The sequence below is a fragment of the Ambystoma mexicanum genome, chromosome 6p (assembly GCF_040938575.1).
Source record: "Ambystoma mexicanum isolate Mex_15411 chromosome 6p, UKY_AmexF1_1, whole genome shotgun sequence".
In the NCBI taxonomy this organism is placed as follows: domain Eukaryota; kingdom Metazoa; phylum Chordata; class Amphibia; order Caudata; family Ambystomatidae; genus Ambystoma; species Ambystoma mexicanum.
The window spans coordinates 1,465,721,147-1,465,746,415 of NC_090935.1; the positions used below are offsets into that span (position 1 = coordinate 1,465,721,147).

The 25,269-nt window shown below is 48.5% G+C and overlaps 1 protein-coding gene across 1 annotated transcript in view; it reads right to left on the bottom strand.

Moving 5' to 3' along the window:
• The window catches only part of MOB1B (MOB kinase activator 1B), a 357,208-nt gene that overhangs the window by 14,077 nt on the left and 317,862 nt on the right, over positions 1 to 25,269 (bottom strand). The gene's annotated exons all lie outside the window — the stretch shown is intronic.

A 25,269-nucleotide genomic window follows, 5' to 3' on the forward strand; every position in this document is an offset into this window, starting at 1 on the left:
GGAGCCATCTTGTTTCCATCAGGAATCTACCGATTCCAATGACAGGGCCTGGGCATCCCAAAATGGAGGACGTTCAGGGCACTAGTCATTTCAGCACAGAGCTTCCACCAGCCCTTATCCTGCTCTGAGGGCCACCCACAGGTGCCCAAAAACATACTAGGGGCACAGGGTTGCACCCCCCACCCATGGCTGCCAAAAGGGTATCCCATGGATCTGTACACCAAACCCAAAGAAGGAGCTGCACCGCCAGGAGTCCCACATGAACTCCTGTGCGGAAAACACGACAGAACATACGATAAAAAGCAGTAAAGAACAAGGCTACAGAGGCCCTGTGCCTCCGATGCATTTCCCGCATCACAGTAGGACCCTCCAAGTGGGTCGCCAGGATCTTAGTAAAGATCTTCACGTCCATGTTTAAGAGCGAGGTGGTCTGTAGGAGGAGCAAAATAAGGTTCCTTCCCTTCCTTCTGAATCACCACTATCAGGGCTTTAAGAAAAGATGGCGGCAGGTCTCCGGAGTCCCCAAAGCAGTCGAAGAACTTAGTTGGAAAGGCGAGAGATCCCCACAAAAGGTTTTTATAGACAATGGATAAGAAACCATCCTTTCCCAGAGCTTTCACCCACCTTCAGGCGTTTGCTCACCTGACCCACCTCTTGCCTAGATACTGGACCCTTCAATCCCCCCCAACTCTCCGTCTCATTCGCACCAAGTCATCCTCCCCCACCAGCTGCTCATGGGCATAAAGTTGCCTATAGAACGTTGCAAAGGCAGCTGCAAAATCCCCTGGGTGAGTGAGGGTCCCATCCACTGGGATGAATATTTTTATCCTTTTCAAAGCCCACGTTGAGGTATGGAGGAGTAAGCACCCCATAGCATCCAACCATCTTTGGAGCGATTTAAACCTACAATACAAACCCTTAGATACGACACTTGGGTGATTCATGATTAAGATGGTGTATGAGAAACCATAACTAATAGCTGAACATCCCAAAAGGCAGAATACCACCCTTGCAGTAGCAAGTGTATTCGCCTCACTTAATCTTGGGGCTTGTAATGGCAGGAATAATGAAAATCGACCTGCCAAACAAACTTTTGTCAGCCGAGTTCAGACTATATAGTAATTAGTTTAGAGATGTGGGCAGTAATTAAGAGATGAGGTGAAACTTAGGGGGCAGTGGTCACTCTAAAATCTAACACTAGAAAATGGTCTGGCTTGAAACAAATTGAGATCATGAGGGGTATATACCAATATGTAGAACAGGCAATCCCAGGCAAGTAGTCAAATGTGATGTGCAAATCTAGACAATTTGTCCCTTCTCCCCAGAGGGGAGAGACCGCCTTTGAGGCTAGGGAGGTGATCCCACTATGCAATACCCTCCATAAAGGTCTGGCAACTGGGAGTGACTCCCCTCTTGGGGACAAGGACTCCCCATCCAAACTACCCTTTCTGCATATATGGATGTCGGAAAACAGTAGCAACTATAAATCACAAGGATCCTTCTGTGATCCTATTGGCTTCAGGTAATGGCAAACCTTGCCTAAGGGCCATAAGCATGGAGGACAGACATCACTTAATTCATTCAGATGACATGTTTAAGAAGCAGGATGTTTTGTGAATGTAGAGGAACTTCCACGGTGGGAGGAGAGCAAGTGCTACGCAGAGGCAAACTTCAGGAGGGGTGGCTCGACATTAAGCCACAGAGCCAGTGGTGGCTAGCAGAACGAATAACCGACTAGCTGGAGGACGGACAGCAAATGCCTTACCCGAGCAAGAGGCTCTGTTCAAGGCAACAGAGGACAGAGACAACTGTTCCTAGGTGGCGTGGCCACTGAAGAGCAGTGGTGGGCTTGGCATCCAGCAACCAATGCTGAGACCCAAGCGGAAAGAGGAGCCTGAACACCCGCCGGTAAGCATCTGAGAGGCGCACCAGCAGGGAAATACACTACGTACCTGTGGAAGCAATCGAGAGACCGGTCTGCAGGTTTTGAGGGGTACAGAAACCAACACAAATATGAAACCCAAGGCAAATGTAACAGGCACAGCCCCTTTGAACCAGAGATCAAATACAAACATTTTACTGAAAGGCTGCATAGCCGGCAATACTACAGTGAAGTGCACATCACAAGCATCATCAATAAACTTCAAACCCTACAAAACAACGTGCTCAGAACGGCTCTGAACCTCCCAGCTACAGAGCACATCTCGAATGTGCGGAGAAAATACAACTGGCTAAAAATTAGCGATAGGATCACCTTCAAAATTGTCACCCTAACATTCAAATGCCTGAACAATGCAGCCCCCCTCGCCCCCATACCTTAGGGATAGAATAAGAAAAACCACTGCACGACCAACCAGAACAGCCAACTCCTTCTGCCTCCAAACCCCTAGATTCCGACTAAAAAAAAACAGGAGGTAATAGCTTCCCTGTGCAAGCAGCCCAGTACTGGAACGCCCTACCAGTTGAACTAAGAAGGGACCAGCCCTACAACAGCTTCAGGCGCCATACCCGCACCTGGCTTCGACGCAATGACCTCTGAAACCGGTGACCCTGAGCATGGTGACCTGATGACACACATACCACTCCACTCTTACATGTAAAATGTACATAATGTATTTACGGTATATAATTTGTTACTTTTCCACCCTTACATGTAAAGAATGTACATAATGTAATTACTGTATACAATTTATGTTACCAACAACCTGTAATATGCAACCTGTAACAAGTTCTAAGCATTCTTGTTATTCTGTGCGCCCAGCTACCCAAGGGTTTTCGGGCGCCCTATAAATAAACAAAAACAAGCCATAGGGAAAAGGGATGAGCAATGTAAAATAAGGCTGGAATAGCAGACAAAGTACAGCGAGATAATGAGAATGAGATGGGCACAATGCCCTCACGAAATAACGGGAAAAGATGAAGTGGAAATAACTGCCAAAATAGTCGAGGAAAGCACAGACAAAAGTTTGGTGTTGAGACAGAGAAAAAGGAAACAGAAAACTATCATGGATAGCATAGTGCATAAATCACTGTGAGCAACATTATTACACTGGACAAGTCTAATTTGTATTTTGAAAGAATACTTTTCACCAAATAGCTAAATGACATAAGGGAAGTCCCAGCGCTACAAAAAGGTAGAAAAGAAAAAAGTGTATTTTCAAGTCGTACTGCAGGGATTGGAAAATTTAATAATTAAAAATGGTTTCCTTATCAAAGGGAGAGAGAAACCCAGACAGACTATGTGAACTTTCCAAAAGGATTTCATAATGAAGCTGTGAAGACAATTTTCAAGAACTGACACACTGAAAACCAGTTTAATACAAGTGGGCCAGAGAGATGTCCATAGCGAGGCTGGCTATTAGACAAACCTCCCTTTTCTTTTTAGTCTGCTTTGTTTCCGAAGTGGTAGGGCCAGTTAGGTACTTAGGATTTGGAAAGAGGACTTTGTTTGGACTTGACAAGCACCCTTAGTTTTTAACTTTTGTTAGCTAGGGAACTTCCTCATAGCTATAGGACAAGTTAGTTTTCCTTTAATTTAAATGAACAGGTTACTTTCTTACCTGGTAACGTTCTTTCGATGGGATGGTCCTACGACATATTCCATATCTATGACATGTAATCACCACAGCTGTGCTGCTTCGGAAACTTTTTTTCGGCGTCTGCGTCCTGCGTTGATGACGTCGATGCGCCGTCGTCGAGGGCCTCCTCCGACGTCCGACGTCATCCGATGTGATAAGTAGGACGCCCGTAGCCTCAGTTGTAGTTTTTTCCCCCAGAACGTGTGACACTAATCAACTGCCAGTCAGACACAAAGCCTTGCGGAACGTAAGCCGTAATCGCAAAAGAAATTCTGCAGCGGGGAAGGCAGGGCGGGAGCGATATGGAATACGTCGTCAGACCATCCCATCGAAAGAACGTTACCAGGTAAGAAAGTAACTTGTTCTTCGAGGGGATTGGGTCCTCCGACGTATTCCATATCTATGACAGACTCCAAAAGCAGTACCAGAGCAAGGAGGAGGGAAAGAATTTAGAATCAAAATTTAGAATAGCCAATCAAATAGCAGAGCAAAGGACCGCCTTGCCAAAGGCCAGATCCTGTGCTCGGACGGAATCGAGGGAATAGTGACGTACAAATGTATGTCCTGAAGCCCAGGTGGCTGCATCACAGATGTTGCCAATAGGAACACCCCTCTGCAGGGCAGTAGACGCAGCCATACCCCTGGTAGAATGGGCCCGCAAGCCAGCCGGTGGGTCCTTACCCGCCAAGCAGTAGCACTCCGAGATGGCCAAAATAATCCAGCAAGACAAAGTCTGTTTCGTCGCAGCTTGCCCCAAATGCTTTCCAGCGTAACCAATAAAGAGTTGATCGTCCACTCTGACCTGGGACATGCGTGAAACATAAAAGCTTAAAGCTCTCCTAGGATCAAGCCTATGGAGCCTCTCCTCTTCCTTACCAGGATGCGGAGGAGGATAGAATGCCGGAAGAACAACCTTCTGGGCCAAATGAAATTCCGTCACTACCTTCGGAAGAAAAGGAGGACGAACTCTAAGGACAACCCTGTCCTTGTGAAAGACAGTGAAGGGTGGCTTAACTGAAAGTGCCTGTAACTCACTCAGCGAGCGGAAGTAACCGCAACTAAAAACAGTTTTCAGAGTTAACAGCCTCAAAGGACAAGAATGTAAAGGCTCAAACGGAGCACCCATAAGAAACTTAAGAATAAGGTTTAAATCCCAACCGGGCACCAGGAAAGGTGACGGAGGGAACACATTAGTGAGCCCTTTCAGAAACTGTGAAATTAAAGGGATTTTAAAGTAAGAACACTCTTCAGACGAGCGCTTAAAGATGGACAGCGCCGCCAGGTAACCTTTAATGGTACCCACTTGCAAGCCCCTGTGGGCCAAAGAAAGTAAAAAGGACAGAACCATGGGGATGTCACATGCAAAAGGATCCACATTCTGAACTCTGCACCAGTCGCAGAACTTACGCCAACGGCAACAGTACAGAGACTTTGTTGCTGGCCTTCGGGCCGAAAGCAACACCTCCATCACGTCTTCAGGGAGGTCCCAATCCCTATACCTCAACCTTTCAGAAGCCAAGCGTGAAGGTTGAGGGATCTGACCTCTGGATAGAGAACCTGACCCCCCCCTCCCATGAGAGCAGATCGTCTCGGTAGGGAAGACGACGCGGAGGGCAGATGGACAAGTTGAGAAGGTCCGGGTACCACGTCCTCCGAGCCCACGCCGGAGCAATGAGGATCATCCGGGAACCGAACTTCCGTAACCTCCGCAGCACTTGCGGGATGACGGGGACTGGAGGAAACGCGTACAGCAGCGGGAATGACCACTCCACCACGAACGCGTCTCCTAAGGCTTCTTTTGGAGGAAATTCCCGCGAGCAAAACCTTTCGCACTTCCGGTTGACACTGGAGGCGAAGAGATCCACTTGAGGGGTCCCCCAAAGGGCGAAGATCTCCAGGAGAATCTCCTGAGCCAACTCCCACTTGTGAGAGATCGCGCTCTGCCTGCTCAGAGCGTCCGCCGTCACGTTTTCGTCTCCGGCCAGATGAACTGCCGAGATCGAAACTTCCTGCTGGATGGCCCAGAACTCGAGCTGCATCGCCTCCCTGCACAGAAGAAGTGACCCGGCCCCCCCCTTTTTGTTGAGGTAGTGCATGGCCACTGTGTTGTCCGTCAGGATCAGGACACTCTTTCCTCGCACAGTCGGCAGAAAAGCCTTCAGGGCAAGCCTGACGGCCCTCAGCTCCAACAGATTGATATGGAGTCTGGACTCCGACGGAGACCAACAACCCCTGACTGTCAGCCCGTTGGCATGAGCTCCCCAACCCGTGAGGGATGCATCCGTCACGATCGTCACCTCCGGCCAGGGAAGCCAAAATGGAGCCCCCTTCATCAAGTTGCCTTCGACGGCCCACCAGAGAAGGTCCCGGGCGACCAAGGGCGGCACCTGAACCGGGACCGACATCCTGCCAGAGGACTGCGACCATTGCGTCTTGAGCGCCCACTGCAAAGATCTCATCCGCAGGCGAGCATCTGGCACCAGAAGAATGCAGGATGCCAAGAGGCCGAGCAACCTCAAGAACTCGAACGCTGGGAGCGTCTGGGCATGCTGAAACTTGTGCACCATCTGCTGAATGTGAAGAGCCCTCACCTGGGGAGGAAAACACTGCCCCAGGGAAGTGTCGAGCACTGCTCCGATGTACTGGAGCCGCTGTGTTGGCGTCAAATGGGACTTCTTTAAATTGTGGGAGAAGCCCAGCCTGTGAAGGGAGTGGCAGGTGACGGACAGATGATCCAGGACTTTCTCGGGAGAGCTCCCCCTGATCAACCAATCGTCCAGGTAGGGGTAGACATGAATCCCCCTTGCCTGAGATGCGCTGCCACCACCACCATGAGCTTGGTGAAAACCCTCGGGCGGAGGTCAATCCGAACGGCAGGACCTGAAAGTGCGAGTCGCCAACCGCGAACCTCAGGTACTTCTTGTGCTTGGGGTGGATCGGCACATGGAAGTAAGCATCCTTGAGGTCGAGTGACACCAACCAGTCCTGAAGCTGAAGGGCCTGGAGGACTTGAGAGAGAGAGTAACCATCTTGAACTTGTCCTTCCTGAGGAGTTTGTCCAAACTGCGCAAGTCCATGATGGGTCTCAATCCCCCGTCTTTCTTCGAAATCAAAAAATAAGGGGAATACCATCCCTTGTTCCTCTCCGCTACAGGCACCAGTTCTATGGCGCCTTTCTCCAGCAGGGCTTGAATTTCCTGCGCAAGGAGCGGATCCGGACTCTGCAGAGAGGTTCCCCGGTGGATTGTCGCGAGGCCTGTGCCGAAAGGGAAGACAGTAGCCGTGGGTTATGATCTCCAGAACCCACACATCTGAAGTAATGGCTTGCCACTCTACAAGATGCTGCGCCAGCCTTCCCCCAACCGGCGAACCATGGGACATGGCCTCATGACTGAATGGGAGCGGCTGCGGCGTTACCTGAGGGCAAAGAGGCAACTGCCCGAGCGGCCTTGGCACCACGGGTACCCTGTCGTCCACCTCTGGTACCCCTGCGTTGACCTCTTTGACTGCCAGCTCCTCTCGCTTTACTGAAGGAGTAATAGCGAAAGGAACCACCCCTCCACTGCTGTCCCCTAAGACGAAAAGGCTGAGGTTGGCGAACTGCAGCGCCCAACGACTTCACTGCAGCTTTTGAGGTCTGCAACCTTTCAAGGCTCTCGTCAGCCTTGCTGCGAAAAAGGTGTTCACCGTTAAAGGGCATGTTGAGGAGCCGGGACTGCACATCAGGAGCAAACCCCGACTTCCGCAACCAGGCAAACCTGCGTATTACGGTGCTCGCCGCCATGGACCTACTGACGCATTCAGCTAAGTCCAAACCCGACTGAACGGACTCACACATGGCATCCTTACCATCCTGGACCATAGCAAGGAAACCATCCCGTTCGTCCCCTTCGGGAATATGTTCAGCCGCCAATGCAACACAGTTCCACAGAGTGTGTGTGAAACGAGACAAGGCACAAATGGAGTTGGCCGCCTGAAGCGCCATACCACCAGAAGAAAACACTTTCTTCGCCCAGCCATCAAAAAGTTTGTCGTCCCTATCAGGAGGGATGGTAGGGTACGACGCCTGCTTTGCCGGGGCCGTGGCCACCTGCACCACCAAACTCTCCGGAGTGGGGTGCCTGGTCAAGTAGCAGGGGTCGCTACTGGCTGGACGGTATTTTTGCAACAAGGATCTGCCCATCGCCGGGAGACTCTCCGGAGCAGTCCAAGCCGCCGCCACCCTTCTCTGTAAAGCCATATGGAACGGCAGTACCGGATCAGTTGGGGGACCAACATCAAGCATGTCCGTCAGATCATCCTGCACAAACTCCCCTGGGGGAGCAGACCATACCAAGTACTCAGAAACCCTAGCCATAAGGCGCCAGTACGAGGAATCGGCATGAGAGCCAGGCTCAGGCCTACAAAACTCCACCTCCGGAGGGGTGTCCAGTCCACTGGCATCATGCAGTGACTGTCTCAAATCGTCAAACTGACCATGGCCCGAGACAATTTCATCTGGAACCTGACTAGGAACCAGGCCATCAGAAATCGTCATCCGCCTCTGAAATCTAGTCCAGGTGGCGAAAAGAAGGCACCCGAGAGTGCTTGCTCTTAACCAGAGCCTTCCTAAGGGGTTCTCCCGTGCCACGGGGTACCTCTGACACGAAAGGCGTCGAGCGAATCGGCGCAGAGAGAACCGGCATCTGCGCCGAGGGGATCGGCTTCGACGGGATCGGTGTCGACGTCAGATGCAGCGCCTCCAGCATCGGCGGCGTCGACACAGCTCTCGAGGCCGGAGCCCCGAGCGTGTCCCTCGACGACCTGAGCGTCGACGACTTCCTCGAAGACCTCACAGGTGCACACGGTCTCGAACGAGTCGAGGACCGGGACCTGGAACGGGTACGTCGAGAACGAGTCTCCTTGTCCGAACGGGACCTCTCCCGTGACTCGTGCCGACCACTCTTGTGAGCGGTGTCTCTCGACCTCTCACGACCGACCCCATTCGGGGGCGCGGACGGCTTAGTACCCTGCTACTCAAGAATCGCCAGCATTTTCTTCCCGAAGGAAGTCCATTCCTGCGGCGTCGCAAGGCTGGTGGGGTAAGCGACGTGCCGGGCAGAGTACTCCGAAGAGGACCTGGAAGACGAACGGTGTCGGCGCTTCCGAGAATGCATCGAAGAGGCTGAGGAGTGGCGAGACAGACTCCTAGAAGGAGACCCACAAGACTTCCGACGATGATGCGGAGAGTCACCCCTCGAATCATCCGTCGAAAGCCCCGCAGACTTCAACTTCCTGGGCTTGGACACCCGACCTACCGACAACTTCTTACGTTCGCGTAAGGCTTTGGACGTGAGCGTCTGGCAGTCGATAGTCATCCGTGTCGTGGGCCTCCCCGAGGCACCAGAGGCAGGCGTCGTGCGAGTCCGTCACCGACATCTTGGACCCACACTCCCTGCACTTCTTGAAACCCGGACGCGGGGTCGAAGACGAAGTAGAAGACATCTTCACACGAAGGATTTTCACAAAACGAACAGGTTCAAAGAACCGAGAAGAACAGAACTCCAAAGAGACAAGGCGTTAACCGAGATTCACGAAGCAACACGTTCGCGGAAAAAACGGAACTGAGGCTACGGGCGTCCTACTTATCACATCGGATGACGTCGGAGGAGGCCCTCGACGACGGCGCATCGACGTCATCAACGCAGGATGCAGAAAAAAGTTTCCGAAGCAGCACAGCTGTGGTGATTACATGTCATAGATATGGAATACGTCGGAGGACCCAACCCCCTCGAAACAACCCTTTTTGAACGTGTCACTAAGTCGTCCGATTCCTTCTGGTTCACCACCGATGCGATTAAGATATATCCCGCCTAGTCTTTATTCAGAGCTACCACCATCCCTGGAAGAAATATTTGGAAATCCAGATACATCAAAGGGGCAATGATAGACTATAGCCCTTCTTGAACAAATCCAGCAAAAAAGTGTCAGGAAAAGGGCACACAGAAAAAAAAACAAAAAAAAAAGCGGCCATGGTTTGATGGTCAATGCGAAAAGAAAGGCAACATCTGATATACAGTGTCAAGAATGTGGCTAACCTCAACAATTTAGCCCTACGCTATGCCAGATTTAATTATAAAGAGAAGTTGAAAAAGGGAGGGTTTGCCGCTTCTGCATGGGACTCTCTGCTTGACAAACATATACAAGTTTTGGAGATTGCTAGGCACAGTTCTAATGGAGGATACAACTATACAGGGTAACATTCCTGAAGTAAAATGGTTTGAATACTCAAGATCTCAACTCTGAATTCAGAGTATTTAGTGAACAGTAATGATTCTCTAGGTATCACCACTTCTCTTCAATGGGATCCCTTTCCTATGAGGCTAGCGTGGTGCGGCCATTGCCCAAAGTCCTCCCTAGGGGTGTTTTAATACGCGATTATGGGGAGGGACTCCCCCTCTAGGGACAAGGCCAACCATATAGTACACCCTGTTGAACACCACACCCCAACCTTCCATAACCACCCCTCCATTCAAAACCACTTCCTTAATAGTCGACCAATGTATTACTGTAGTACATGGGATACAGCCAAAACAGAAGGTACTAGCACGAACAGCACAGAAGACATGAATATTACAGACTGCATATACTGGCACGAGGTGGCCTAGAGGAGGCATGAAGATCAAAGTGTCAAAAGGAACAAAGGACTTTGACAATCTGCCAGGGTGGGACTGGCAACAGTATGCAAGACGAGACGATGGACTAAAGAACTTGTCAAGCCTAGCCGGGAGAGACAACAGGTGTGGAAACCATCCAGAGCATGAGTTTCAAATCTTGTCAGCAAACCACAGATACAGAAGAGCAGAGGACGTCAGTGAATCGCTGAGGGAGTTCTCCATGGGACCAGCTGGAGCAGACCAGAGCATGAAGCAGGAAGAGAACTGAGCAGTACAGCAGTGCACAAAGCCGCTGTGTACGAGAGAAGCTCGAAGAGCCGGACCCCAGTCCCAGGAAGCACCGCTGGCATACCGAAGTCTCAGAGAAGGTAACGGGAGGTAGGATAGACCCAGAGGGGACATGTCGGAGAGGCAGGCTCGATCGGCACTCCCCTGGCCCAGTAGTAGCAACCAAGCTTTTGGGAAGAGTGGAGTGAGCATCTGAGGAGAACTTTGTCACAGTGGCACCAATAAGCCCACTGATCACCAAAGAAGGGGCAGGGATACTAAGACAATTAAATCAAGCATCCGAGAAGTGTACTGAAACCCAGAGAAGGATTTGGGACTTTGCTAATAAAGTGAGAGAGTGGCAAAATAAACATCAAGTTGAAAGATACAGAAAATAACAGGATATGGGAGTCATTCTCCTGTTAAAGAAACTGGAGTACTTTTATACTCCCAAGACGCCACGGGAAGGCTGTCATTCCACCTGGATTTGTTGTGAACTATATTGGAGTGTGCAGGCAAGTACCAGGAAAAAGGAGTAATTCTATTTGTCCCGAAAGTGGCGTTGTACAAAGGTTTTGTTGGAATCACAAGCCAGGGGAAGGGAATAATTCCCCTGGCATCCATTTGCAAGAGAACATTTTGGGAACACCACCCGAATACCAGAAGGGAGTCATTCTCCTGGAGAAAGAACTTTGTCGGATTATTCTTTAGTTGTAGTTTAAGGGATAGAAATAGGTCGAGACACAGGATGGCAGAGTGATTTTTTATGGACATTCTTACAGATCCTTTAGTATTAGTTTGAGGCAGGGAAACCCTTCTTAGACAATGGGGATAGTGAGCGTTTCTTTTAACTATAAATAAAAGTTTATAGCAACCAACATGCCACATTTGTCATTTATTTTCTTCAACATCCTTACAACGGATTAATTCCACAGTCCACCGACAACCCCATTACCCTTGCATTTACGTTTAAAAAGATTTGCGTGGCAATTAAAAGCGCATTTAAAAAATAAAAGCACTGGGAACCGATAAGGTCAATGTGGAATCAAGTCTGATCTGTGTTTTAGGGCACCATATTGGCTGCCAATTCCATCCCAAAATCATTGACTAGGGCAGAAATAATCCTATTGTACAAGGGAGGACGGGAAGACCCTTGCCTTTAATGACCGATCTCCTGGTCAGACGTTGGGGCAAAAGTTTTGCAAGTGTAGTCTTGGCCCACCTGGAAAAATGGTCAGAGGAGAATGGGCTTATTAGCCACCTCGAGACTGGTTTCTAGATGGAATAAGCACCATTGACCACTAACATATTTCTCTATAAGTAGTTGCAATTGCAATCAGGAAATGTAACCTATATGGCATACATTACTTACCGTTATCTTCCCTCTGATGCTTGAATCTGCTTGGATTCACATGATTTGCATAGGCGGACATATAGTGGTGGGTATAGAGTATTGCATAGTTTGTTTTTCAAATTCGAAAAAGGAGGTTGACTGGGTGCATTTGTAATACTATCCCTAGTGTGACGTGCACTGTACCCATGGTCCTTCACGCATCAGGGTCCCTCATTTTTCTAACATGAAGTGTAGCGCGAGTACGGTCATATCCAAGCCTATACATATTAGACAAGCTCATAAGCATCCATGCGCTTCTCTGAGGGGAGGAAGAGTGGGCGCATGTGAATCTAAGCATATACAAGCATCATAAATACAATTACAGTGAGTAATGTATCCCTTCTGAGGCTTGTGGAATCTGCTTAGATCACATGCTGTGCATAGATTAGCGAGCAGTGTTAGGATAAGGTGGTGGGATGTAAGAAGGTTCATGTGCGAAGATATGTCATAGAACTGCTTGTCCCACCTGTGTATTTGTCTTGGAATGACTGTCAATGCAGTAATGCTGAGCGAAGGTGTGTACTGAGCTCCATGTAGCTGCTTTGCAAATGGTGTCTAGAGGGACATTGGCAATGAAAGCTAGAGTGGCTCCTGAGCTCCTTGTGGAGCGAGCTCTGGCCGTGAAAGGCAGTGTCTAGTTTGATGGGGAATAGCACAATTGTATGCATCTCACTATCCACCTGGAGATGGCATTCTTTGAAATGCGGTCTCCTCTGCCTGATGCTATGAAGAAAAACAGTTGGTCTGTTTTTCTTAGCGGTCTGGTCTTGTTTACATAGTATAGGACCGCCCTCCTCACATCTAGTGTGTGGAGTTTTACCTCAGCTGGGCTGGTGGGGTTCTGAAAGAAAGCCGGTAGCTCAATAGACTGGCTTAGGTGAAATTTAGAGATAAACTTAGGAGAAAACCTAGGGTGAGTACATAAAACCAGCTTGTCCCTGTGTATGATAAAGAAAGGATCCTCCATAGACAAAGCTTATATTTAACTCTTCTTATCGAAGTAATAGCAACTAAGAAGGCAGTTTTGTAAGTCAGATGAGACTAGACTTATGCATTGTCTCGAAAGGGGGTCCCATGAGCTTAGAGAGTACAACATTGATATCCGATCCTTGCGGTGGGTTTGAAATTGGAGGATGGAGTCTCTTTACTCCCTCCATGAATGCTTTGATGACATGTAGCTTCCACCATGAGACCTTATTGTGGGAGGTGGTATAGGCTGACAAGGCCGCCAGGTGTACCTTTAAAGAGTTGAATACTAACCCTGAATCTAGCAAGTGGAGCATACAAGTTAAAATGTGGGAAGGAGTACATTCTATGGGGTTAATTTGTTTAGACTGGCACCAAATCACAAATCTCCACTTGTCAAAATAACAGTGCCTAGTGTTAGGCTTTCCTGTTTCTTTCAAGATATCCATACCGCTCTGTGGAAGGTTAAGATGTCCGACTAGGACTACAGGAGCCATGCTGCCAAGGTCATGGTGTGAAGTTGAGGGTGCACGGTTAGTCCCCCGTGCTGACGAGCAGATTCTACGGGCACAGGAGCTTGATGGGAATCGCACATCGCCAGTCTTCGCAGATGTGGATACCAAGGTTGTCTTGCCTACATAGGCGCAACTAGGATGAGCGTCACTTGTTCCTTGTTGATCTTGTTCACCACCTTCTTCATGAGAGGTGTTGGTGGAGGAGGGGGGTAGGCGTAAGCAAATTTCCCTGACATGTTCATCCAAAGGGCGTTCACCTTGGAGCCTGGCTGGGGGAAGCTGGACGCGAAGTCTGGGCATTGACTGTTTTTGCTTGTAGCGAACAAGTCCATTGGGGGGACACCCCATTGAGAGAAGGTGTTCTACGACCCCCTGCGTGTAGGTGCCATTCGGGTTCCTCTGGTAGGGTATCTCTGCTCAGCGAGTCTGCCAGAGAGTTGAGTTCCCCTGGAACGTGCAACGACAATAGGAATATCTTCAGTTTGAGTGCCCATTTCCAAATTTGTTGCGCAAGCCTGGACAGATTTGGAGAGCGTGTGCCCCACCCACCCCCATTTGTTGCTATAAAACATTGCTTTAGTGCTGTCGGTCAGGACTTTCACAGATTTGTTAGCTAGGTGAAAATCAAATGCTACAAGGGTTTTGAATACTGCCAGTAGTTCCAGAAGATTAATGTAGTTCTGTGCTGTCGCATGAGACCATAGACCTTGAGCTGTGTATTAAAAGTAATGAGCCCCCACCCGGCGAGTAAGGCGTCTGTCGTGACAATCGCTTGTACTTCCGGATCGTGGAAGGGTTTCCCCTTCAACAGATTCTCTTGTCCATCAGCAAAGATGTTGTACTAGTGTTGGCGAAATGACCACTAGATCATCCCACTGACCACTTGCCTGAGACCACTGTTTCACCAACCACTCCTGCATGGGTCGCAGGCGCGCGTAAGGTACCGGGTAAATACAAGATGCCATCATGCCTAGCAAACGCAAAGCTTTGCGCACCCTTATCTGGCGGATGGCCTGATAATGCTGTATTTGCAGTAACATGCTTGGGACTCTTTCCTCTGACTGTAAGACCAACCCCTCTTCGGTAACTGTTTGGTTGTGCTTGGCAGTAGGCTTGATTTGTTTCAAGTTGGAGAAGCCCAATTGACAGAAGGTTGATAGTTCTTTGAATGTTTTGCCTGCAAATTAGGGGAGAATCACCTGTAATCAGCCAGTCGTCCAGGTAAGGGTACACAGAGATTGCCTCCCTGCGCAGGTGTGCTGCCACCACCGTCAGTACCTTTGTGAATACTCTTGGAGCAGATGCTATCTCGAAGGGCAGCACTTTGAATTGGTAGTGCTGGTTCGCCATCCTGAAATGCAAGAATCTTCTGTGCGCTGGGAACATTGAAATATGAAAATAGGCATCTTTCATATCCAGTGTTGCCATGTAATTCCCCTTTTTTAGCAGAGGGATTACCTCTTGCAGCGTAGAACTTTTGTGGCTTGACATTTGTTTGCAAGGCGTAAATCTAAATCAGGGCACATTGTTAGATCTTTCTTTGACACAAGGAAGTAAGTTGAATAAATACCCTTGTTTACCTGGTCGGCCAGACGATTTCTATGGCGTCCTTTTGGAGCAGCGTGGAGATTTCCTCGCGGAGGCGGCGCTGGTCTGCTTTGGAGTGTTGTCTGGCATGGGGGGTGGTTCCAGGGTCACTCGAGGAGCTCTATACAATATCCGCCCGCTATGGTGGACAGCACCCATCTGTCTGAGGTGATTCCCTCCATTGCTAGGGTGAAGTTGGAAATGCACCCTCCCACTGGTGAGGCATGGGAGGGCACCTGAAGCGGGAGGTCACTGTTTGAGGTGGGGTACCACCTCTGGAGGAGGGACCCCATCCCAGATTGGGAGATCTGCATGGTCCTCTGGTAATTCTGAGCAGCTTGGCCTTGATTGATCCCCATGCTCTTCCCTGGGTTTGGTTAGAGCTGAAACCTCTCTGTGAAAATTATCTGTGAGCGACAAAAATTGCCATTTCCCCTCTGGCCAGGCGGCTTATTGGTCAATTGACAATGATTTCAGTGCATCATATTCTTCCTTGGCTGTTTTCAAGGTGTCCTCGAAGGCCTTGCCAAAGAGTACATTGGGTTCGATGGGCATGTTTGTGAGAGTGGCCTGCGTCTCTGGCTTAAACCCTGATTGGCGTAACCAAGCGTGACGCTTAATAATGGTCCCTTCAGCTAGGATTCTGAGGGCGCAGTCTGCGGCGTCAAGACTGGTTTTTAGCAAGCAGCTTGAAACTGCCTTTCCTTCTATAGCCACCAGTGCCAATTGAGACTTCAGGGGTCCGGGGGCTGAGGAGAGTAAAGATCATCCCCATTTATGGCAGTTGAAACTGGCTAATAAAGTAGAGTTATTAGTTATTCTGGTCTGGAATTCAACAGAAGAGGCAACCTTCCTGCCCACTGTGTATAGCCTTTTAGTTTCCTTGTCAGGAGGAGCCTCAGGAGGAAGCTAGGGGAGTACCTGCTCTCTTCCTTGTCATAGTAACGACAAGCGAGTCAGGCTTTAGCTGACACCTGATGTACAGAGGGTCAGATGGGGGAAGGTCTGAAATGTTTTTCCTATGCTGGGGTTCACTGCTCGTGTTGGATTTGGTGTTTTTAGTGCTGGTTGGACCTTTCGCTGGACAGACTTTAGTAGGGGAATACATTGAGACACTGTCTTCTCATCTCCCAAGATCTAGTCAACGAAATCCTTGTCCTGCAAATCTTCTTGAGTAGATATTTGGAAGTGCTCTGCTGCTTTAATTAGCACTTTGTTTAGACGAGGCTGATTATCTATGGGTGAGTCTACAACAGGGGGGTCCTTATCAACTGGGGAGTCGATGTTGTGCATGTCCGTATCTTGATCACCCTCGTCGTCCTCATTATCCCCATAGTAAGGGTCTGCGTCCTCTTGGCTATAGAGGTCTTCATGATCAGTGTCCGGGTCATATAGTTCAATTATAGTGGGATCTTGCACCGGCTCACAGGGCAAGACCTTTTAGCAGGGGATTGAACAGGGTTTTGAGACCCAGAGGCTGCTGCTGTTGGAGGGGTGGAGCAAAAACCTGAGAAGTATCTAGGGTCTTTTTCATAAAAATTTGCCATGCAAGACATTCTTCTCATGACCCCATCTATATCTTCAGCTGACCATTGGGCAGAACTAGCAACAACCATAAGTTGAGGTGGGAGACCTAAATCATCTGCAGTGGGTGGGATTAAAGTAGAAGGTGTAGCCTTTTTCTTCAAGGCTGAAGACAGGGAATCTTGTGCCTGAAGTTCCCTACTCTTGTGAGGGGACCTATCCTGTGATTTATCCCTATGAGGGGTCTAAGAAGAACTCTTCTTAGATTTCTTTGATTTAGCAAGGCCTTCTGGGTCGCGTTTTTTACTGAATGGCTAGTCCCGCCTGTGTGGGCATTATCGCTATGGATGCAGAATGTCAAATTTCAGCTACGGTCAGATCCGAAGTCTCGTCAGCTGACTCTTTGATCTTTGGGAATGTCTTTATCCACATATGTTCGGTCTTTCGACAGTCGGGGCGTGTCATGTGGCAATCTCGATCGGGAGTGCCCAGAGGACAAGGATTCAAAGGACCTCTCCCTAGACGCTGTGCGCTGCAGTTTGCTTGACACGTGTGTCGTGTCTCGGCAGTGGGTTGTACGTTTGGTGGAAGGGGTAGTGATATTGCTTCTGCCGCCGGCTGTTGTCCCTGTAACAAGGACGCTGACCTGGACCGCCCCTCCTTACATCTAATGGGTGGAGTTTTACCTCAGCTGAACTAGTTGGATTCTGAAAGAAGTCTGGTAGCTCAATGGATTGGTTTACATGGAATCTGGAAATTAATTTAGAGAGAACCTCGGATGGTTATGTAAAACCAATTTGTCCTTATGAATGATAAAGAAAGGATCCTGTACTGACAATGCTTGTAATTCACCAACTCTTCTTATGGAAGTAATAGCCACTAAGAAGGCAGTCTTGTATGTCAGGTGTTTAAGTCTTGACTTGTGCATATGCTCGAATGGGGGCCCCAAAAGCTTAGAGTACAACATTGAGATGCCAGACTGGCAGTGGATTAGAAATTGGAGGGTCGAGTCTCTTTACACCTTCCATGAAAGCTTTCATGAATGGAATTTTCCACCATGATACCTTACTGAGAGGTGGTGTATGCTGATAAAGCCGCCAGGTGGACCTTTATGGAGTTGAATACTAACCCCAAGCCTAACAAGTGGAGCATATATTTTAGAATGTGGGATGGAGTACATTCTATGGGGTTTATTTGCTTAGACTGGCACCAAATTACAAATCTTCTCCACTTGTTGAAATAAGTGTCTAGTGTTTTGTTTGAGCCTCCTTGAGGTGATCCATACACCGTTGTGGCAGATTAAGGTGTCTGATCTCTATGCCCTAAGGAGCAAGGTTGCTAGGTTCATTGATTGTGGTTGAGGGTGTACTCATTACCCAGTGTTGGGTCAGTAGGTTCGTCTGACATGGGAGTTTGATGGGATTGCACATCGCAGTTTGCGCAGATATGGATACCATGGTTGTCTTGCCCACATGGGAGCAACTAGGATGAGCGTCATTTGTCCTTGTGAATCTTGTTCACTACCTTGCTCATTAAGGGAGTCGGGGGGTGGGGTGGTGGGGGGAGCGTAAGCAAATGTCCCTGACCAGTTCATCCATAGGGCATTCCCCTTGGAGCCTGGTTGGTTTGGGGGTACCTGGACATGAAGTCTGAGCACTGCTTGTTTTCTCCGGTAGCGAACAAGTCTAGCGTGGGGTAACCCCACTGGGAGAAGATGTGGTCTACTACACCTGGGTCTAGTTGCCACTCGTGTTCTTCTGGTAGGGGATCTCTGTTCAGAGAGTGAGTCTGCTAGGGTGTAGAGTTCCCCTGGAACGTGTTGGGATGATAGGAACATCCCCATTTTGAGTGGCCACCTCCATATTTTCTGTGCCAGCTTGGACAGGTTTGGAGAGTGTGCCCCCCCCCCCCTATTTGTTTACAAATATTTGAACCTTCTGGTTTGTCAGCTGCGCTTCGAATGCTTGAAGAGCTTTGAATACTGCTAGTCGTTCCAACAGGTTGACGTGGTTCTGTGATGTGAGTCCACAGACCATGTGCTGTGTGTTGAAGGTAGCGAGCCCCCCCCATTTGGAGAGTGATGAGTGTTTTAACGATCGCTTGCGCTTCCGGATTGTGGAAGGGTTTTTCCTTTAACAGGTTTTCCCCTTGTCCACCAGCGTAGGTTTTGAACTAGTGTTGGCAAAACAACCACTAGATCGTCCCTCTGACCGTTTGCCTGAGACCACTGTTTCGCCAACCACTCCTGCATGGGGCGCATGCACAGACTTGAGTGTGGGACCAGGTATATGCACGATGCTGCCATGCCTAGTAAACACATTGCTTTCTTACGCTTATCTGGCGACAGGCTGGATACTAGGGTATTTGCCGAAGCATGTTTTGAACTCTTTTGTTGCGTTTGGTAGAAGACTTGACTTTCTAGTTTATTGAGAAACCCAATTGGAAGAGAAGGTTTATAGTTGTTTGTGTGTTTAGTTTGCAAAGATGGGGTGATTCCCCCGGGATCAGCCAGTCCAGGTAGTGGTACACTGGTATTGTCTCCCTGCACAGGTGCACTGCCACCACCAGTACCTTGGTGAATACCCTTGGAGCCGAAGGGTAGCATCTTGAATTGGAAGTGCTGGTTTGGTATTTTGAAATTCAAGAGTCTTCTGTGCACTGGGAACATTGAAATATGAAACTAGGCATCTTTCAAATCCAGCGTTGCCATCTAATCTCCCCGTTTTAGCAGAGGGATTACTTGCAGCGTTGTCATGCAAAATTTTTGTGGCTTTACATAGGTGTCTAACACTGGGTGCATAGTTCAATCTTTCTTTGACACAAGGAAGTAGGTTGAATAAATACCCCGGTTTACCTAGCTGGATGGCACAATCTCTATAGCGTCCTTGAGAAGCAATGCATTGACCTCTTCGAGAAGGAGGAGCTGTTCTTCTTCTGTGGTCTTCCTTTGGTGCGGGGGATGGTTCGATGGTTTTTGGAGGAGCTCCACACAATAACCACCCGCTACTGTGGATCGCACCCACTGGTCTGTGGTTATTCCCTCCCATGCGTGGGTGAAGTGTGAAAACCGTCCCCCTACTGGGGAGACATGGGAGGAGACCTGTAGCGGGCAGTCATTGCTTGGGAGTTGGTCCTCTAGATGTGGAGAACCTCCCCCGGCCGCAGGATCTGCGCTGGCCTCCCAGGTAACCCTGTGACGCCCGACCTTGGTTGTTATTCTGGGAACAAGTTTGACTTTGTACGTACCCGGCGCCTCTGCGAATTTTGGCCACAAAAGCAGCAAAAATTGTTCCCGTCTCTGGCCAGGAGGTTTATTATTTAGTTGCCCGAGGGACTTCAGGGTGTCCTATTCCTCCTTGGCGGACTTCAGGGTGTCCTCTACCGCTTTGCCGAATAAGACCGTTGGTTCCACTTGCATGTTAAGTAACATCGCCCGGGTCTCCAGCTTAAAGCCATACTGGCGAAGCCAAGCGTGGTGCTTGATTATGGTTCCTTCAGCGATTATTCAGCCTGCATTTTCTGCAGCGTCGAGATGATTCTTGAGAAAGCAGCTGGCCGTAGCTTTGCCTTCAGCCGCTACTAATGCAAGTTGAGACTTTAAAGGCTCGGGAGCAGAAGCCATTAGGGTGGTTATTTCATACCATTTATGGCAATCATAACTTACCAACAGTGTAGAATATTTGGCGATTCTAGCTTGAAACGCTGCTGAAGTCGCTACCTTCCTTCCCATGGTATAGAGCTTCTTGCTCTTTGTCTGGGGGAGCCTCCGAAGAGGCTAGTGGTGTCCCCGCTCTTTTACGGATAGTTGTGACCACGAGCGAATCTGGTTTAAGCTGGCCCCGGATACAGAGTGGGTCAGACGGCGCCAGGCGGAAAAGTTTCTTTGCCCGCAGGTTTACTGCACATGTTTGGTTAGGTGTCTCTAGTGAAGGTTGGATTCTTCTCTGGACAGATTTTAAAATTGGGATGAATTGGGTGGCAGCCTTCTTGTCTCCCAAAATATCTTCGACAAAGTCCTTGTCTTGCTGAGTCTCATGTGTCTGAATACCAAAGAGTTCAGCTCCTTCAATTAATATGTCATTGTGGAGAGGCTGATTGTCTACTGGAGAATCAGGCACTGGAGAATCTCGTTGAATTGGTGAGGCCAGGGTATATACCTCTGTCTCATCACCATCATAGTAATATTCCGAATGTTGGTAATCCCAATTATCCCCTTCAGTGTCTGTATTAACGTCAAAGCTCAGCTGCTGTATGCAACCTTTTTGCTTGTGGCTGGGATGAAGCAGGGGCTGAGGCCTGGCAGTCAGGGGCTGGAAGCCTGAGTAGAAGGTGTAATTAGAAAGTTTAATAGCCATTCTTAACCTCACCCTATGTCCTCCGCAGTCCATTCGGCTGAACTGGGGATGACCCCAGGGTAATGACGGGTAGGGGCTTGTACTAAGGAAGTAGGTTTGGATAGGCCCTTATTCTGTAAGGCCTCAGCCAAAGAACCCTCCTCTTGTGGCACAGGTAACGCTTCCTTAGAAGGGGTAGACTTTAACTTGTCCTTATGAGACTTTTCTTTACGATTAGAACTCTTGGAAGACTTTTTGGTATGAGTAGTCTTTAGCAGACTCTCAGGGACACGTTTAACCAGGTGAGAGAACCCAGTGTTGACTTTACAGCTGATTGACGAATTATGTTGACTCTTGGTATTGGGATGGACCTCCGCCTCGTCTGCCGACGTTCGGTCGATATTTTATGGGTGGCGTCTTTCGGTTTCCGGGGCCTGTCATGGGGCGATCGGGACCTCGAGTGCACAGAGGACAGGGAATCAACAGATGTCCCCCATAGACACCGTATCTGGGCGTTTGGTCAACAGCACAGACTCATCACCCCGGGATGTGAGTTTAGTGGCGTGTGTAGTGGAAGTGCTCTTACTGTCGAGTGTCGTCCCCGTAACAGAACCGCCGGCCTGTCTTAGGGTTGGGGGCCTGCACTTGGGAACTTGGCTGTTCCCGTGGCCCTCCAAAAAGATGGTGACGCTGCCGTCACTGGAAGCTCCCGCCACGTAGATGGCGGCCTCGGCCTGCATTGCATTATGGGCCCAGCGCTTAGTTCTGTGATCTCAGGCTAGACAATGCCCTTCATCGTGGTTTAAACACAGGTTGCACACCGTCGATCCACGGAAATGTTTTATTACAAGTGGGGCAGAAATTAAAAGGTGTTCCATCCGTGTCTGGGAAAGGCAGCCAGGCGAGAAAGAGAAAGGGTGGGAAAATGCATTTTACAATGACCGCACCCCACTCTCCCTACTGTAAGGACCCAGGCCCTTCCAAGGCTGAAAGGGTCAGTCTAATCTTGAATTCGTCCGACTGCGCTGTCTTTTCAACCGCGTCAATGAATTGGGCGAAGTCGCAAGGAAAGGACAGAGTAAACTATTTTTAAACTTGTCATAAGCAAATGGCGTTCTGCCGAAATTGAAAAAACCTATCTGAGGGATCTTATTTCAAATTGGTGGCCCCATGGTCTTTCGAAGAGCTTGTTTCTTTAAAAAGTAATTTTCTCAACAGTTTTTCCTTCAATATATATGACTTGCTCCAGTGTTGCCTGCCCAAATCTCTGCCAAGCACAGCTCTGGTCACACACCCTCTGCACAGTGGTTGCAGCTTACGTTTCGCAGTGTTCTGTACCTAGTCAACTTGATCCTCTGCTCCTTTTTTGTTCTGGTGCCCAATTTTCCCCTCCAATCCTTCCCGCTCCATCCTATGCACTTGCACTGTAACCTTGCATGCCCCAATCCCTCCACCTCTTGGCTTCTGCTTAGGATGCCGGGGTTGACCCTCCACCCCCAATATCTCCCCACCAAAACCACCCCCTGCAGCACCATCTAAGCCAGTTTAAGGTTTGCCCCAGTACATGGTTTTCAGCAAGACCTCCAGACATAAGTGGCGCCTCCTTTGTCACTGGCACCATGTTCCACACTGTACCAGACACTAAAACTACAAAAATAATACATTTTGAAATATGCAAAATGTGGATAATCTTACATTTCATAAAAATTGCCATTTGTAATGAAATGTTAGAAGAAACTGATTTCTGTGCTGAGAATGGCCATGCTGGCTCAACTACCTAAATAGCTGAAAGTGTGCCATACACAAGGCTTGCAAGGAGCACCACATGATGTCAGGTCACAAGGCCCAGAATCCTATAAAACAAAAGGCTTCAATCTTTTACCTTGTAAAACGAGTTTCTAAGATAGCAACAACTGTTTCTACGAATGAAAAAACTCATCCTTAGTGAGGTTACAAGATTTATCCCAATTAATACAATGAAGCCAGGTTGGATTTATTCTGTTTGTTCAAAAGCTGCACAACATTCTTCAACCACTATTTTCAACAATCTCCAAAATGAGCTGTGAAGGGACTGATCATCCAATCACCCAGCTATGGGTAAAAATGAATACACTGATGCTTGTGGTGAGCACCCTCTGAACCCCCTGGAGGGTAGGAAACCAGAAAGTATATTCTTCCGACCAAAGGGGAACCATTGTACTGCAAATCAAGTCTAAAACCCCCAACATATTTTGGGGAGTATGTGAAAATAAGCATTCTGAAGATGAAAATATGAAATGATTCTAGCCAGTCACCGCCTTGTATCGCCAAGATGTCATGTATTTTCAATATGTGGAAAGTATTTAACCAGTGGAAACTATCCAGAAATAGTCAAAAGTCTTCATTTTTTGGATAGCATTAGGTACCAGGCATTTGGATATGCGCTAGATCGTACATACAGACAAGAGTATTTTAAACTCTAGAAGGTTCTAAGTGGTGGTGGGGGGAGGGTTGGGCGGGCTCTGAGGCGGTAGGAGTCATGCTCCCATGACAAGTAAGCAACAAAGTTAGTACACTCCTGCAAGCCTTGAATACTTGCTGGCAGTGAATAACGAAACGCCAGATACATAGAGCACGTTGGGATGGAGCATGAATGTTCTGGTTCCTCCGGACATCGAGCTGCTGGCTCAGCAAGTGCCATAGACCTTGAGAGGTATCCAAATGGATGACCAGGGTCTTCAACTATTGGATGATTTGAAGAGATTGGGACCTTTGCGACCACCTCCAGATCCATGTCTTATCAAAAAGTGGTTAGACTTCGTGCAAAACCTTGAAATCCACTATCAATGTAATGCCCTACGTGTTCCTGGGTTACTAGTTTCATATAGTTAGACCTACAAGCTGTTTGAAGCACACAAGGCTCCAGATTCCAAAGGTGCACTACGTCATCTTTCTTTAGGCCCTTTTGTCAGTTCGGGCAATATTAGTTGTCTTTGTTCCAAGTCAACGGTACGGACATTGATAAAGACTTCCCTATTCTAGTCTACAAGGTCAGTGCTGCTGTGGTCATAAACAGTAACATTGATGCGAGCATGGCAAAGGTCTAGGGGGATGGTCAATAAAGCCTCCATTAACAAGTGCATTGATGAATGATGTGCAATACCCCTTTGAGTCATGCATCTGTGTATGATACTGTAGGGGCAAGAGCAAATGACTGGGACCTAGCGACTAGATGTGTGTGGATGGCGTCTTCTTAGATGTATAGCCTACATAACAGGACAGTAAATTTGCTCGTAAGCGGCTTAGTTGGCGACTGCTACGAGGGAGCCGTTGATACTTGCCACAATGAATGGGAAGAGTTTGGCAGGATCAGCATGGGCACCTGTGTCTTTCATCATTGGGGACTCCAATGTGCCTTATGTCTACGGGTTTCTTTCCAAGTTTTATTTTTAAGACAGAAGGGGAGCTTTTGGAGAATTCTGCTTATGGCCCTGGATATACCCCCATAAGAAAGCTAACATAAGCACTATATGCTTCTTACGGTCTTCACATTGAAGGTGCCACAAATCTCAGTACTCCACAATGAAGGCGCCAGAAATCTCAGTACTCCACAATGAAGGCGCCAGAAATCTCAGTACTCCACAATGAAGGCGCCAGAAATCTCAGTACTCCACTATGAAGGCGCCAGAAATCTCAGTACTCCACTATGAAGGCAGTTTGTGCATTCAAGATTCACGTCTTCCAAATATATGTTCCTCAGACCACGTCTGACAGGACTAGAAGAGTCTTATCTTGGGCTTCGAGTAGTTTGCAGGTTCAGACATGGTGGAAAACCGAGGCAATGAACCACCCCAAAGAGGAGAGCAACCCTGCAGGTACTCCACAGGTTTTGGCACCACCTTAATGAGGCCATGCCCGAGATTAAGCCAAGAATTTTTGTTTGACGGGTTTTGAGCAGTCAGATGATTTCTGCACCATACAGCAGAGCAATAGCAAACCTATGCACACAAACAGCTGCATACTCATTCCAACAGTTCCCCCACACTACCCTTGACAGTATTCTCTCAAATAGGACCATAATGTGATGCAAACTTACCAACCCCAAATAGAGAAATATTCTCCTGCACAGCTTGTGCACTCAGGCCAGACTGTATACTCTCAGGATAGGCAAGCACAGAAGATGCAACTGCAGAACTCCCAGTGTTACCCCCATACACACACCAGCAGTCATATACTCATAAAGGGCCCTCACAAAAATGAGAAACAGTAACCATAGTAGTGGGCATCCTTTTTAAGCAATACAAAATGTGAAAATTGGTTCTCCCTGATGTGTTCCTTCATACTCCTCACTTGCTGAAGTTAAAGTTGTTGCATTGAAAGTATTCAATTTGCTGAATCTTGACATATATATTTCCAATGTCCGTCAAAAACAATTGCATCTGTCTGCCTTGCCATAACCACCTCAATCTC